We start from the raw sequence: 12,630 nt of genomic DNA on the forward strand, positions 1-12,630 counted from the left end.
GAATCAGCTTTTTGACATGTACGAAGTCAAATTTTTTACATGTATTAAGTCAAATTGAAGCCGAATCGTTAAGTTGAAGTTCGATTTCAAACATTTTCAGACTATAATTTAACACCTCTACTTACAAATATTAAGTTTTTGTTCACACAAGGTGAAGAGATAATATTTTCATCAATGGTAATGTGATACTATGATTGGACTTTAGGTTCATTGTTAACTCCCAACTCCTATTATTCATGGTCCGAAATATCCTTCTTTAATTCAATTAGAGGGTCAAATGGGTAGATGAAGAGATTCTCTATTCACCATGGGCGGAGAGAAATTGAGTCCTCTTGGCTATAAAGTTTGGAATCCGATCAGACAAATCGACTTATCGAACTCTAATTCCTTCTTTTTCGAAGCAGAGTGTAGCAGATCGGTGGAATGGAGACTATCTGATTTGAGAGGGGGGGCACTGTTGCATTAACTAGCATGCTCATGTTGTCTGAGGGTAGCAGACGTGAGAAAATTGGTTGCGGTGTGGTTGGCCAGACTTATCGAAGATGCTCCCTCAAACTTTGGTGTCATAGATGTGATCGTAAATGAATCCATTATAGGGTGAAAATGGGAGCAGGACCGGCGACGAAAGGCAACGGTGGGGGTTGGTGGTCCGACGAAGAGTGGAGGAGAGAGAGAGATGAAGAGTAGTCCCAGTGTCACTAATACATTTAGTTTTTAATTCTAATTTTTTATAATAAAACTTTTCATGCACAATCAACATTAAATATAGTCAGATTGGCATAATTACCCATTTGAAATGATATAAACATCTTTTGCCCCCTATTTGATTGAGTTGATAGGAGAATCACTATTGTACAAATGCTTTCCCCATTTTTAATCATAGCCAAACTAATTTCATGACCAATTCTAAAAAATGCACCAGAAGCATAGAATTGACTTGATTCAGGCGATTCAACTCAGAAACAGAATCAGTTGAGACTGGTTTGGATCTCGATTCCCAATTTTATTTTTTTTTCATCGTTGTTCCTTCTTATTATTAGTTAATTAAATCATATGTTAATGGAAATTTCCCATTCACCCACGACAAATGAGGTATTTCTTCATCAGAAGGTTTAATGGGGGTGATGAGGATTATAACGAGGGTAAGGGCATTTTCAAACTTTCATCCTCAAGGATTGAGTATTAATAATTGTCAAATTCCTTTACCCACGATGGAGGAAAACTTTCTTCTTTTAATCTTGACTAAACATTGACGAAAATCCATAATTAAGAGAGTCAACCTATAATATTGTATTTGTTAACTCTTAAACCCCAAAAACTTACGGAATGAATCTTTGTTTAAATTAGCTGGCTAACATCTTTGGTAGGTTCCTTACAATAGCTTCGTGTGATAGAAGATAATATTTTGGATATATTAAGAACAACTACCTAACACAATTGATGGAGTGTGGTGTGGTGTATAAAAGCCCATTCAACTAGGAGGTCTTAGGTTCTTAGGTCTAAAATATATTTTGAAAAGAAAAAAATAAAAAACAGGGGAAAAAATTGGGTTCTAGTCTTCTAGACAACAAGGGCTCTCAAGGCTAGGAGTGTCAATTCCAAACCCACACCGATAGGCCTGATCGAGCCTAATAACAAAAAACCAAAACCAGCCCAACCCAGCCCATTTATTAAATGTGTTGGGTTCAAACCCAACTTAATTAACATTTGATCATTCTCGGTGCAAGGATGCTACCCAACGGGCGGCCGACATGTTTAAAACACGTTTAGAGTTTGTTTACACAGCCCGTTTAAAGTTAAACATGTCAATAGCTAGGGTTTATGGCCCATTTAACCCAATTATTAGAAGCCCGGTTGAAGCCCAAAAACCGACCAACTGTTTATAAACCGTACCATATCTGTCATATGCAAGCCCGAGTCTCGACTGCATATTCGGGCGGGCACGATGTAAGGCCAAAATATGGTGAAGACCGGATAGGCCAGACTGGGTCCGACCGACTGACACCCCTATTAGTCATGAGTCATGGCTCCCACCGGTGTAGATGCCACGCAGCATGAGATAGCTCCCACTCCCTTCCAAAAAGGCCATCATTGAACAATTCGATTTCTCATCCCTTCATGGGTGGGAAAAACTGCAGGTGTCCTAGCGATCCCAGCCTCTCCCTTTCATAGATGATTGGACTATAAAGCTGATGGGGTTAAAAGTGGAAAGGGACAAATGAGAAGATGTGACGTTGGGCCCCACTGAGGCTTCGCGGGTGGATGATAAGCATCTCGGCACTTGGATGGAGTAGTGACGTGTCATACGTTGGCGATGTAAAATTGCAGAACTGCTCTGATGTGGGGGCCGTAGGGGTCATTCAATAAAGAGACACCTGTCTGAGTCTGAGTATATGCCATTTACGTACAATAATAATCCACTGTCCACAACACTACAAGAGACCAAACATCGTTGTGGACCCTCTTCCCTCTCCATTATTACTTTCTGTGGCCAGTGATTTGGCACGTACATGCGCAGGTGTTCTCATGTTTTGAACTGTAGATAAAGAATCCAAGCTATCATTTTCGTGGAATCTTCAGTTAATCATGTTAGTTGGGTTTTTTTTTTTTTTTTTTTTTTTGGGTGGTGGGGGGATCCGACTCGTCTCCAGGGAGCCCAGCACCCAGGAAGTACCCAAGGGCATCCAAGGGTTGGGTTGTTCCACACATATCTCGGTGCATGCTTAGGGATGTGTGCGGTACAGCCCAACAGCTGGATGCACCCTAAGCGTGCTGAGCTCCCTGGAGAGGAGCTCAATTCGAACCTTGGGTAGGGTAACATTAGTTGAATTCTAAACAAGGTTCAAGTAAGCGGAATCAGCAATAGGATTGACCTCAACTGACTTTGATTTTGATTCAATTGGATTGGTCAAAATTGATTGGGGATTGATTAGAATCAACTTGAAACATAGGAATCCAATATGAATTGACTGATATTTGAATAAATAAGAATTGGGATCAGAGTCGGTTTGATTCTGATTAAAATCGGTTAATTTGGCGGATCTGATTCCAAATTTTAAAACCCTAGTTCTAATATGACATCAACCATTCAAAGTTTAATGTTGAGCAAAGTTTGGTACCATGAAATAAGGGTGTTAATAGAAGGTAGCTAACATAGCAATTTTTTAGAGAAACCCTAGGTCCATCGCTTTGCATCTGCAACCCCTCCTTGCCACCTCCCGTTCATGGTTGCCAAGCCAAGATGTAACCCTTCCGCCTCAGTGGCGTGAAATCCCTCCACCGCAGTGGCGTGTTCGCTTCCGCCGTAGTGGCGTGCTTCCCTCTTTCCCTCTTTTCCTCATCCCCTCTCTTTCCTTCCCTGTAGTTTTCTCGATCTTCTTCTTTCTTAGTCATGTGCTGTAGATCTCATAACTGATTTTTGTATTACTTCAGTTCTGTTGTCCCCAAACCTTCGATTTAGTGCACCGTTCCTTACCGCCCTCTTCCCACTTTGGCTCCCATCTCCCTCCATCTACACTTGAAGCTCTTCATCTCCGCTTTGAGGTTTATTGGGGTTTCTTGCTGTTGTTGGCAAACAACCTTCCTTTTGGCGATGGGGATGGCTCAGTCCTGCAAGGCTAAGTTTAAAGAAAGAAATGGACTGCTCGATCTGGTCTCTTGTGGGGTGTTGATGAATGGTGGGCCTACTCTGTGGGCGATGCTGATCTGTGAGATCTCGAAGTCTCAAACCCGCGAGCAGAAGGAGAAGGCAATGGTACAACAGGGGTTCATACCCACTGTCGCTGCCGGCAGCTATACCCTTACCCCTTTGAAGCCCCCTGTTTCTGTGTGGATTGTTGGGTTTCTTTGCCATTACCGGCATTCAACCTCTTTTGTTGTGTCCCAAATACAGGTTTTGATCTTTGTTTTCTTTTTTGCAGGTTACGCCAGTTCTGGCATTGGTGTCGCCATGGAAATGGTCAGCTCCGTTACCCCTCTCGCCATTCAGATCTTGTGGCCCTGTCATCTTTCACCGAAGCTCCTCTCGGCGCGGCAGCGTGCTGGCTCGCGTGGGTATGATGGTGCTGATCTTTTCGACACTTATGGGGTCCTTTGTATTGGCACGAAAGTGCATGCGCGTAACAGTTGCTGTGTTGACAACACTTTATCTGGGGCAATGGCTTTCACCCATCCCCTTTTTCGGATGACTCAGTCTATAGCATGCGAGACCGGGTCGCTTTCCGCTCCGTCGGTTTGGGTTCTGTATACCCAAACCTTCTGTTGGTCATGCTACTTATCTTTTTTTAGTATCTTTGTATGTATTCTATTTTTCTATTTGCGTTGGGCGCGCGTGAATGAATAGCCCTGTTATCTACCAAAAATAAATAAAAATAAGGGTGTTAATTGCTTTAGTTTCAATTTGATTCAAGATATAATATGTCTAAATTAAAACTAAACCGAAATTGAATCAATTCCGTTTTATTCAATTCCTATTCGGTTTCATTTAATTCGCACTTGATAATTTGGTTTAACTTATTAGGTTTTATTTGATTTACTTCTTTGGTTCGTATGAGACTTGAAAATATTTCATACCGATCTTCAAGAAACAATTCATGAAAGAAAACAAAAAACAAGTAGAAATGCAAAACTATAGAAGATATGTGAGGAGAGTTCATGGTCAAAGACAGACAAAAGTAACAAAGTGAAAACTAAAATCTTAGAATTCATGTTCTAGCCTTTTAAGGTTTAGTATGATTTTGATTCTGCTCGGTTCATATTTGATTTATATGGGTCACACTTCATTCAATTCGGTTCATTTCAAACAAGTAATTTTTAGCCTGAAACCAATTGATACCTGTAAGTACCGTGGTCCTCGGGACGAGAGTTCCTCAGCCTTTTGGCGACAAGGATTGACTTCAATGAATAACGGCGTATCGTTCCGATATATCATCATGGGGATTAGGATTATGCTTTATAAAGAAATGGAGTCGCCACCTAGGATTAGGGCCTAGGACCCAATGGGTGTAGCCCCATCCGAGGTTAACGGAAAGGGCTACGTGATTCCATATGGTCTGATCAGACATTCATGGTAAGTAGTCAGGTTACGAGGGGGGAAGATGTTAGGCACCCACCTCGTCCGGATAAACCGGTCTTTCTACTAGATGCTGATTTTCGAATATTCTCCCTTGATAATATATCTTATACTAACATGTAAGGCTAAGTTATGATGCACTAATCTTGACAAAGAAAGAAAAAATCATTTATTATGTACACTAAACGAGTTGCTTTAATTGTCTACATTATGCCAAAAATAATGAGAGGGAAAGAGATAGATACCTGTCTAGAAATGCAAGAAATAAATGAAAGCGTACCGAGGGCGAAATATGTGATGTCCCACGGCTCAGGTGGAGACGGACGATCACCTTGTCTCTCTCTTGTCAGACAGAATGAGGCTATACGAGATGAGTTTTGTCACTCAGACTTCGGGCAGAGTAATGGCTATATAAGAGATTCTCGTTATCTATATACAGACAGAATAACGGTTGTGAAGGGGGTTTTTCGTTATTCGTACACTGACAGGATAACAATACCTAAGAGCATAATCACTCTATGTTTGGATGGGTAACCGAAGGATCTACCCAGGTCGAAGAACTCCACTCACTCACATACTCATGAGGAAAAGACGGGAGAAAAGATGGTGAAAAGGGGGCAAAACAAGCCCTAGAGGGTCTCCTTACCCGAGAAAAGCTTGAGAAATGAGGAGGGGGGACCCTCACCCTTGGTCGGATAAGCCCTCCACGGCGCCGTGGGTGACATCAGCAGGATGATGTCACACCCCTTCATGGCATCGTAGAAATCAAGTACACGTCCCCACGATGCCGTGGGAAGGAGCCCACGGCGCCGTGGGGGCGCAATACCACTTTTCCTTAGCGGGACCGCCGTGGTGGGGGAGGGTGAGCAGTACCTCCTTCAGCGTTTAGTAAAAGGGTCTGATAAGCCATTTTAGGGATGTTTAGGGTGATTTGGTTCAGATGTAGGGACAAGAGTCCTTTTTGAGAGAGATACCGATGTTTGTCCGTGTCCTGTTGTCATCATCGTCGGGGGGTGACAAAATTCAGTGTCTACAACACCCATACCATGGAAGGATTTTTTGAGTTTATTTTTAATGGATGAGAAATTCTCTTAAAAATAAAGGCGAATATAGGTATTCTAACTACATGCTTCATAATATATGAGGATCTTCTCTTTGATTCTTTGACAATCCAAGATTTTCATATATAATTGATTTTATTTTATAAATAAATTTAAGTTTGAAGCATTATTTTGACACTATACAAGGCTTGATGAAATTTTAAATTAATCTATCACAAGTTCACAACAAATCCAATATTGGATGTTACATAACTATATTAGTATGGAATGGCTTTTGATGTTGAAAGCTCATGTCTTCTATCTTTATTTTTTATTTTAAATATAAATCGTATAAATTTATCGTTTGAAGATATTTTGGGCATTTCGTAGTATGAGAAGACTAACTACTCCATTTACATGGTTTATTACACACATATTCCTCTCCCCAATTCAATAGTTGCATGCCCTAATTATTTATTTGTAAAATCTCTTGTCATTTATAAACTATTTTTCTTTTGAGAAGGAAAAGGAGGAAATTACTAATTGTCAGTTTGTCACTTCTCAATAATTATTCTTTTGCCATTAACTTAAAAAGTACCTTACCCTGTATTGTTAATAGTTTAATTATTTTAATATAGAATTAGGGTGTGGTTTCTAGGTAGGTGTGTCCATAATATAATCATGAAAACACAATACCAACTGCATGGTAAGTCGAATGAGTCTAAGTTTTTTTTTTTGGACAGAATCAAAAAATTTTTGGTTCAAACAGAATCCTTCAAATATTCAAATGGTTAAATAAAGCTTTGTAAATCCAAAGAAAACTTTTCATAACGAAAGTACGAATGAACCAATAAACTATCGGTTCTAAATTGGGGCATGGGACGGGGCATCATACAAGAGGGGCAAGGGAGTCATTTTAAAGGGTGGAAGAAAGAGTTAGACACAACAAACATTAGCTTATGGTATACCGGTGATGTATCCAACGCTTTTCCTTATTCTAAATACACTTATAGATGTGTCATTTAGACAGTCCCTTCATATTTAGTCATTTACACATGCCACTAATGTCTGAACTTGTAATTCACCATATGCCCAAATAAAAACAATTTACATTCTAGGGCAACTAGATTTGGCTGATAATGTCCTTACCCAAAAAAAAACCGAAAACAGATTGGGCTGGTAATGCATATCTTTTATTCTAAATTAAAATTGTTTTCATTTTGGATTTTTCCAGCTAGACATTTACTAAGCATGAGGTTGAGGTGCATATTGAAATCATTTATTTTTCATCACAAAATAAGCATTTGTAGAACTTATCCTTGTTCAATTTCATTTAATATGAGATTGCCTATAAATAACCTAATATTATCATTTACATAGCATGGAAGTCTATGGATGTAGGTTATGTAAGACGATATTGAGCCATGGGAGGAAACCAATAAAAAGGTAAACATACGTTGACTACGAATTATTGATTATGTATTATAGTTTTTAAATTGATTATGTATTATAGTTTTTACCGATTAAGTTCAATTTTAGTGATCGTATTGTATTTGTCAATGTGTTTTATTTTAGGAGTATTTCTTGAAAAAAACCAAAAGAGAATTGATAGCTAATCTCTACCAACAGATGGTTGCTTGTTTGTTTGTTTTTTCCCCTCCCCATTCTGTTAAATTTTTAGTTTAAAATCAACTTAGAGCGAACATTAAGGGGAAAAAAAAAAAAAAGCCTTGAAATCTAATAGATTCCATTGGTGGGAAATTTTTTTTCTCTATTATCATTGGTATTTTATAAATGGAAAAAAGTTCCCCCCGTGGGACGCAGGGCCATGCCCATGCACAGTAGACGGTGGAATGACCGCCATGCCCCCCATGGCGAAAATTTCGTCCCCTATTGTGCCATTGCATGCGGCGTGGCCCTTGCGTCTCACGTAGAAAACAACGTCCCTTTATTAATATAAGCAATTGATAAAATTTTGAGAAAGGAAAATAAACAAAGGACCAAGTTTCCCTCCACCCACGGTAAATGAAATCCCATTCACCAAGGGGCGGAAGAGGATGGGAATGAGTATCGATAGCATATTTTAGTACATACTAAAACCCTAGGAGAGTTTATGAACCCTAGGATGGTGGGTGAACCATACTCTATGGATGGAGGAAAACTTCGTCCATATATAAACAAATGTTATACACTTAACAAATAAAAGAGAACTGAATTTGTGATTGTAAGCACCGAGTATGTTGAAGACCACATGCCATGTGTATCATGATTGTTGATATTTAAAATGGATTGAAGTTAAGAAAGATTATAACCAAATTTTGGTTAGAATAACAACACAACGTATAACTTTTCACTCAAAAATTGGTGATAGTTTTTTAATGACGAAACAAAGAGCATACGAGATATATAATCTTATAAAACTACAAATCTTTGAGACCATTATCTGGTTCCTCCCATAAAACACTCTTGCTTATTTTTATAGTTATTGATTTTGAATTCCAAATTCCTTTGAGTTATTGGTGTTCTCTAGTCATCGATGTATAGTTAGCAATTTTCATTGCAATACAAAATAGCAGCATTCATAAGATCATTTTATTTTGTACCAATTTTTTTTATATGTGTTTGATAAATATTTCACAAAATCTGGTTGGTGCCCACTCAAAGCACATCAAAATAATGAATTTGAAGTATGTTGGACCTTCTTACCCAAAAAAGAAGTATATTGGTGTTGCGTGTGGAAACCTCCGATGCTTGGTTCGTCCACGGATGAGTCTGCAAAGACCAAGTGATGAGCACAAGAGAATCGATGTGGCTCCGGCCTAGGACTCTCCGATGCTAAAGTTAGATCACCCAGTGCAACATCGTAACAGTTAGTAAAAGTGAGATGAGCAATAAAGTTCCGTACCTTAGTATTTATAGAGGGAGATGAGGCGATTGGAGGAGTCCTAGTATGGTAAGAGTCCTTGTTTGGTAAGGCTCTTCCCCTCGGAGCGGAGTGGAGTAGAGAGTTTCTTTCGGGGTCGGGCTCTTGTTAAGGTAAGAGTCCTAATGGGAGCGTGATTCGGTATCGTGATGAGATCATGACTCGATTCTTATCCCGTGATTCTCGGGTGATGCTGATGTGGCACCGTGATCTCCGGTGGGGAGTTATGGTAGCCTTTGTGGAGAGCTCGGCTTAGGAGCTCGGCCTCGGCCTATAAGACCTGAGGGTCATTATTAGTTGTGTGAGCTTGGCCGCGCTATGGTGCTCCAATCGAGGCCGACCTGCGTAGGCTCGGACCATGGGGTCGGGGGGCGTGCAGCTCAGCCGTGATGGGGGATCTTTGGGTAGGTACTGAGCTGCCGTGTCGTGCGGCCAGAGATCAGCCGAAGAGTTGGGCCTACTAGGTCGGCCTCGTCGGACCCGTACGAGTTCGGCTCAGCGTCCTGTTGACTTGGATGTGTCCGACGAGCTCGGCCAAGCAGTAAGGTTTGTCGAAGATCGGGTCGGCCCGGTCTTCCGCTGAGCTCGGTTCTGTTCTTGGAATGACCTCAGCTCGGCCATGTGGCAGCTTCTGATTGGTGGGTTGTTTTATGCCTTATCAATTGGACACTTTTATGGTCTAAAAATCATGGTGGAAATGTAATTAGTATTAACAATAAATAATTTTAACAAATGGGGATGATCTTATCTTGGCCCCGTCGGATATAGATTTTACAGGATGCCGATGTAAATCTCATATGAAGCTCATTTAGAAGGACCTTAGCAGAGTATGGTTGAGAGACAACATATAACGGAAATCAAAGAAAAAGTGGGAGATTGATTTATCTAAAGTGAACATAAGATAAGTTATAACTCGATCATGGACTTACGGTATTGTCTATTGAGGGATCTATGCTTGCCTATTCTATGATTGCCTATTATTATGAAGATATTGGATCGGGAAGAAGATGATATCGCAACAATAGCTGAAATTGCTCGTCTTCGGGCAACATTTCTTGTTGGGTAATTGTATTACAATTCCTTACAAATAATTGAAACAACACGAATTGCAATACAATAGATTAAGCAGTAGAAACTAGGCTTGACCTTTGGCTGAAATGAGAAGACCAAAGCTTGAATTTGATGTAGAACCACACCCGCAACAACTTGAACAAGCTTGAGGTTGAGTCACACTTGTGGTGCGGCCTTTAAGGTAATTGATGCCTTCTACTGCCAAGGAGTGTTCTGCACCACTACCCCAAGAAAAAACAACCTCCAACTAGGAGATGAAGCAGTCTTTTTAGTCTCTTGAAGGAGCCAAGAGCTTCAACACAGCAACACTCTAACACACTTAGAAGAAAAGAGAGAGAGAGAGAGAATAATACTCCTAGTGATTGCTAAGTATGGGCATGAACATGTATCCAAAGATGTCTCTTACAAAGCAATTGGTTGGGTTTATATAGGCCCAAGACCAATCCTTGCATTCCCTTGGAATTCTCAAGAATAACCATCCACTTATGACCAAATTGAAGAATAAGATTTATGGGCATGAATATGGACATGAATTGGAGGTTAATTCCAAATTCATGGTCATTCCCCACTAAGGGTCATGAATGACCTTAAAATTCATTCATTCTCCACTAAGACCATAAAGGCCTTAAAACCCCATAAAATGGTCATTCTCCACTAAGGACCATAAAGGCCTTAATACCCATAAAGGGAGAGACATCACCTATGGCCATGAATTGAGAAATCAATCTCATTCAATATCCTTGACCCACATTCCCACTCATGATAGTGACCATGAATAGACTTTAGGGTACCCATAGAATGTTACAACATTTGGAATTACTTCTTTGATCACATGGGTCCCACACCATAACAAAGCAATCAAAAAATTTTGAAACTTAAAATAAAATAAAATATATTTTAAATCTAACAATCCCCCACAAGTTTCAAAACGACCACGAGACACACATCTTTGTGTGAATTAGACACTATAGGACACATCGTTGTAGGTGTCTTTGGACTTGAACCTACACTAGGTCTAATGAACCGCGCTACAGAGTAGAGGTGGAGTCAGACTCCTTGAACCTTTTCTCATTGGTGTAGCTGACCGTCCCATCAACCATATCCCATAGGTCGACTCTTATGCTACCCATCATAAAATCACTTTGGACTTTTGAACCGACCATATCCCTTATCTTGAACTCGTGAATGTTTTAGAGAACTCGCCTATAAGTTCTCATCGGCGGCGGCCACACCCCCTACATTCACTTAGGTTAGTCCCTTGTGTGCACCACAACTGACACACCCCCACATTTCCTGGGATTAGACTAATTAAGAGCTTTACCGCTCAACCTCTTTCTTTGTGGTAGTACTACTTTCACCATCTACAGCTTGGAATGAATATTTATACAAGTAGTAGTACAAAACCGATCAACCAGTGATTTCGTTTGTACCCCTTGAACCTAATTCAGGCATTTAGCCTCTTCACATAGGTAGGGTGTCCATCACATGACCTATGGATTAGGCATTAACCCTATTCCTGTAGATGCATTACACAAGTTCTTGACAGACATAGGCTTTGTGAACATGTCAGCTTCGTTACTTTCTGACTTCACATAATCGATAGCTATCATTCCTTCATCTATGTACTGTCTCACAAGGTTGTGTCTGAGGCGTATGTGCCTCCTCTTACCATTGTATATCCGGTTCTTGGCTAGATGTATAACCGCTTGGTTATCACAATGTAGTGATACCGATGGCACCGGTTTTTGCCACAATGGAATACCCGTCATTAAATTTCTAAGTCATTCGGCTTCCGTTCCTGCCTTTTCCAAGGCTATGAACTCAGCTTCCATGGTAGAGCCTGTCCCACAAGATTGCTTTGTGGACTTCCATGAGATTGCACCGCCTGCTAGTGTAAACACATATCCACTAGTAACTAAGGACTCGTTTGTATCCGAAATCCAATTTGCATCACAATACCCTTCCAAAACTATTGGTTTACCACTATAGTGTAAACTATAGTTTATAGTGCTTTTAGGTACCTTAATAACCTATCAAGCTGGCTCCAATGTTCCTTACTTGGATTGTGAGTATGTTGACTCAACTTTCCTACCGCAAGGGCAATATCGGAGACGTGCACAATTCATTAGATATGTGACCGAACCAATAATTTGAGCATATCTTTTTTGATTTACTGGTTCACCTAGGTTCTTTTTCAAGTGACACCCCATATCAAAAGGTGTTTTAACCGCTGAAACTTCAGGGTACCCATACCTTTTAAGTATATTTTCTGCATATCGGGCTTGGGATAATGAAATATGATTTTCTTGCTTGGTGATTTTGATCCCAAGGATCATATCAGCCTCTCCTAAGTCTTTTGTGTCTAAACTAGACATCAAAAGTTTCTTAGCTTGATTAATCATTTCCAAGTTTGTTCCTATTATGAGCATATCATCTACATATAGTAGTATGAATACACCCCTACCACCATGAAACCTGCTATATAAGCATCTTTCAGCGTCATTTACAACGAATCCATTTGAAAT

General features: G+C 40.1%; 1 protein-coding gene across 1 annotated transcript in view; it reads left to right on the top strand.

Moving 5' to 3' along the window:
- Positions 1 to 8,837: 8,837 nt before the first annotated feature.
- Positions 8,838 to 12,630, top strand: part of LOC122641968 (AUGMIN subunit 7-like) — a 37,288-nt gene continuing 33,495 nt past the window's right edge. Inside the window, exons 1-2 of the mRNA XM_043835325.1 lie at positions 8,838 to 8,843; positions 9,031 to 9,035. The gene's annotated coding sequence lies outside the window, so the exon portion shown is untranslated. The remainder of the gene's footprint in view (positions 8,844 to 9,030; positions 9,036 to 12,630) is intronic.

This window comes from Telopea speciosissima, chromosome 10 (assembly GCF_018873765.1).
Source record: "Telopea speciosissima isolate NSW1024214 ecotype Mountain lineage chromosome 10, Tspe_v1, whole genome shotgun sequence".
NCBI lineage: Eukaryota > Viridiplantae > Streptophyta > Magnoliopsida > Proteales > Proteaceae > Telopea > Telopea speciosissima.